The sequence below is a fragment of the Electrona antarctica genome (assembly GCF_951216825.1).
Source record: "Electrona antarctica genome assembly, chromosome: 2".
NCBI classification, from domain to species: Eukaryota; Metazoa; Chordata; class Actinopteri; order Myctophiformes; family Myctophidae; genus Electrona; species Electrona antarctica.
Genome location: NC_136807.1, coordinates 52,701,048 through 52,705,880, shown reverse-complemented (window position 1 = coordinate 52,705,880; position 4,833 = coordinate 52,701,048). Strand labels below are relative to the sequence as shown.

Here is a 4,833-nt window from a genome sequence, read left to right as displayed (position 1 = left end):
CGTGTGCGAGTGCGGGAATGGCTCTCACAATCACTGCTGTCCTGTTCAAAATCCTCATCACTTTTGTTGACGTCTCTCCTCTTCCTTCCACTCTGCCTGTCGTGACTCGGTAACACACGTTTCTCCGTGCGTCCAGCAGCTCTGTCACGGCAGTGTTTGCTATCCAGCTCTTTGTATAGTCGAACCAAGTATTTTTCTTGAGCAGTCAATCGAGCCAAACGCTCCGCCAGGTACGTAGTAGCGGCTGAATCCGTAATATTCTCTGGAAAACTCTCTGTCACAGAAATCTGCCCACGAAGAACGGTGAGACTATCACCAAGAGAGCTCAGAGTCAGCATCATGACAGCGTCCCCCCTCATTTCCTCCTGTGACAGGTTGCTGCCGCTGTCACAAACAGAAATGGTGCTCATGGCCGGATCGGGGCTTGCTGTCCTTCTGTAGATGTCATCACCTCCATGTAAACTGTCTCTGTGGCTGTGCGCAGCCTCATCCTGCAGGTCACCCAAATCGAGGATCAGATGTGCCTCTATCATCAGAATTTCACTCAACCGTGTTTCTATGGCACGCATAGACTGTCTCTGTGTCCTTAATTCACTGGTCAAGTCCTCCTTCAGTTAACGTACCCGTTCCAGCTCCCTCTTAACAGAGCGTTGAGTGTCGCTGTCATCTGGCCGTTGCTTAGATGTCCTCATGTCTCCGCTGTCGTGAACTTTCACCTCAGCCTTTGCTGAGAGCACGTTGCTGTGGTCCACAATGTCAATGCACTGCTGCTTCTTGGCCGGTAGTACTGACTCACTGACATTGGGGCCTTCTGTACAGAACATAGCTAATACTGATAATTCAGTCTTGCGTTTGAGTTTTCGCTCCTTCGTTTTCTGATCTGCTCTGTATCCATGCACCAGAACCCTTATGGTGTTAATGACTTCTACATCAAAAGTACCCTCCAGAGGCCATGGTCTGTCAATGTCTGGCCAACGCTGGTTAAATTTCTTTGAAATCTTCAAAATATCCTTGCATAAAACTGAATATTTCTCTTGGACAATGTCCACTGGGATTATTCCTGCGTCCATCATATCTACCAAATAGTAAATAATCTACTAGACACTAAACTTTCACAGTCACACTGTGACACACTCATGTTGTGTCACCTCTCACTCAGTCACAGACATGCATACTCATTTGCATACTGTCCCCACAGAATGAGTAGATAGTCAATGAACTCACTCCAAGGAAAACATGCAATAGCCTACTCTCACACCATCCACACAGGAAAGTGTAAAATAAAGAAATGAGAAAACTACTGACAGTGACAAAGAAATATAGAAATGCCTCAATTTTTTTTTTTTTTTAGCCTAGCAGCTGTGAAGAAACTCACTGCAAGGGAAAATACCCCCCTGGGCTCACTTCACACCTACGTCACTCACTGTCCTCATTTACAGGTACATGTAAGCAACAGTGGCTGTGGCTTTAACTTACTTTTGCAGACTATATTTTTTTTGACTAAAATAAAAACCTTTAGGCTTAACAATCCAAATTAACCTATCTAATTTTACAAAGGATAAATTAAATATCCTAAATGTGATAATTTACAATGAGAAATGTATTCTCATTTACCTCCTAAATTTAGCTTGGACCCCAAATTAAAGCCAATTTAATTTTAAACCTGAATTAAATCCCCAATTTAATAACTATATTACTCCCCCCTCTGAAACATGTTTCAGAAATACCTAAAAGTAAAAAATAATACAATAGGCCAGCCCCAAATAATAACACCCAAGCCTAAAGCATAAAATCCTCCCCCGCTCTGTCGAAAAGACAAAGAAACGCCCCCCCAGCGTGTGTATGTGTGAGTCCCCCAAAAGAGAAACACACAGACGCACCCTGTCCCTCTGTACCATATAGCAAGAGCGAATAAAGGAATCAAATGCCAAAGTACTCCCAAAAACGTGTAAGTCACTGAACAACAACAATCTACACAGCCATGATAACCAAAATTACCAGGGACTGCACAATGAAAATAGCAACAAGACTTAATCGAGAATCCTTTGGCATTAAACCCTAACTCACAAAGATGCTCTAGATCAAACAAACAAATGAATGAAGCACATACACGCAGATAAAGCACATACACGCACAATCATACCATATAAGCTACACTACCATTTAACTCTTAAACTCTGTCAACTCCCTAACAGAAGCAGACTCCAAGAACCTAATCACTAACCTAATCAATAACCTGCCTAACACAGCGTCCAGATGTACACTATGGTCCTAACACGTACGCTTAACACAAGAATTATAAACCTATTCCATCATCCTAACTTCAGTCCCGGGTTCCATCCAAAGTCATGTCAAAAGCAACACAAAATCCACAGATACGCAGGTCCGTCTCGTGTGGCGTAGAAAATCCCCACCAACAATCCTCCAACGTCGGGGCGCCATTGTGATGTCTCTTTTCTTCAGGGTTCTGTGGAGATTACCTAATTCCTTTGTTGAAGTTGCCGTTGAAATGACTAGGAGATCCAAGCAGGCACATATCCTTCTTTCCATGTATTGGTCAGTTTTACAGACAGGTTACAGATATCATCGTTCCATAGTTACAGCATATTGAGGCCTAGTCCCCCCTTGTATCTCTCTGCTGTGTCTCACTCACTCTCTCAGTCCATCTTATACATTTCTAACATGTGGGTGTCACCTTGTTCCTGTGTGTGTGTGTGTGTGTGTGTGTGTGTGTGTGTGTGTGTGTGTGTGTGTGTGTGTGTGTGTGTGTGTGTGTGTGTGTGTGTGTGTGTGTGTGTGTGTGTTGACCCGTAAGCCTCTCAGTCAACAAGTTACCACAGGTTCAGCAAGTTACCACAGCAGGGGTCCTTTTGTAAACGGATTCCTGAGTGGTAAAAGTCACTGTCCGTACTATATGACAGGATGAACTCACAGCTGTTGCAAACTGACTATCTTAAAGTGTCCCTGGGCCATCTTTAGTGACTTGCTATCCTGGATGAACTCACTCAGGCTTCCCTGCATGTGACCTCCTCTAGGCTGAAGTGTTATGTGTACAATTATGACATATGTTGAGAGGCATAAGCTATCAAAATATACATCAACGTGAACTTTGGACCTATACGGACATGGGAAAGTATAGTATGTTTTTTTAAGTGAAAAAATTAAGGTTTTATGAGCCAATGAAAATTCCCGTTTTGTGAAATTCTGTCTTTACTTTGTTCTGTTGTAGTGCCTGTGGCTTTGCTGACCTCTGCTGGTCTAAAGTGCCTCACCTGTCAATCACCTGAGCTGCCACACCCTTAGTCAGCTGTTCTTGATTAGTTGCAGGCTATATAAGTGGACCTGTGGCCAGCAGCTCATTGTCTCCCAAACACCCAAACTGAACAGTTGTGTTCCCTTTTTGTTGCTGTTATTAGTTAAGTTTCAGATGGGCTGGTCGTAAGTATTCTTGTCCATCAGTCCCTGTTTTGCAATGCAGGATTTTAAATAAATGTGTAATATCTTTGTAAACTTTTGATCTGACTTTGTGTCCTTTTATGTTAGCCCTTGGTTGAGCCAAGTTTAAAGGGCCGTAACAATGCTAGAAACTGATTTGTTTAGTGAGAAACATGTATAAAGAACTTGATCCTGATCAAATCAGGTTCTTTACTGATGTTGTACAACAGTGATTTTGAAACAAAGACTGATTTGGACACATGGCCTTTCAGTTAAGGTTTGTTGTGTCCTGAAAGGATTCCCTTGCATGGATGGTTCTGGTACCGGATGGTACCCAGACCTGGCGTGCCGACCCGGAACTCTGAACCCCCTTCACCCACAAGTGCGGTAATCTGGTTCTCCAAATTGGAGAAAGAGACTGCTTTCCCTGAACTGAATAGGAACTGAACTGGGACTTTTCAAGTCAACAACTTAAAGTGGGCCCCATTTGTTTGTTTTTCATGAATGTTCAAAGCTGTTTATTTTCTCTAAGTTTAATAATTTAACCTTTAAATTAACCTTTAATCCCTGTTTCAGACTCATTTCATTGGTTTTCACTCATTGAGCTCCTCATCCGAATCTGGTATATTTTCTGGTTTATACGCAGTCAATTCATAAATCTTTATACCCACCTTATCATTAGTTATCCTTGCGCAACTTGCTACAAAAACACTGAATGATTTTGCTTGTTAGCTTGGTGGGTAGAGCTCTTGCCTTTGCAACACAAGGTCATGGGTTCAAATCTGGGCACCGCCAACTCTGTGTATGAGTCTTCAAGAACCCGTACCTGCCCCCCACTATAAAAAAAACGACCCTGTCACAATTCCATGGTCTTTTTCTCAAGTTTAGTCTTCCATGTTTCTTGTGCATATTATTCTTATTGACTTCCTGCTTGGTCCGGCCTTATCGCTGCTTGCAGCAATCCTTTTCTAGTTTTTTTTATTGAGGCTGCTTGCAGTTGGAAAAATAATGCCAGATACAGCAATCTTGATTGAATCTTGAATATACATTCATGCTCCAACATTCACAAAATGATTTGTAAACTGAAAGATTTCTCAGTCAAAAACATCTGTAATCAGTGATCCAGGACTATCCAACATCGATATTGGAATAAAAACAACGTGGCATCGGTCGTGCTCATTTATTTATTTCTACAATTGCAACACATTTCTACAGAAGCCGTGGATATCCTTGTCATTCTGGGCATAAACAAGAAGTTGAACATTTCAGTGATATAGCACAACACAGAGGAGCTGTAGTGGTGAAACCTTTATTAGACAAACTGACAAAACATATATAATTTCCCCCAAAGGCATGAAAGGAGATCTTTGAGGTTATAACAGCACCTCTATGAAGACA

General features: G+C 42.1%; 1 long non-coding RNA gene across 1 annotated transcript in view; it reads right to left on the bottom strand.

Annotated features, from left to right (window-relative positions):
- Window positions 1-4,759: 4,759 nt before the first annotated feature.
- LOC306917080 overlaps window positions 4,760-4,833 on the bottom strand; it is a 16,123-nt gene continuing 16,049 nt past the window's right edge. The window contains exon 3 of the long non-coding RNA XR_013789111.1: window positions 4,760-4,833. This exon is cut by the window's right edge and continues 1,919 nt beyond it. This is a non-coding gene — a long non-coding RNA (uncharacterized lncRNA).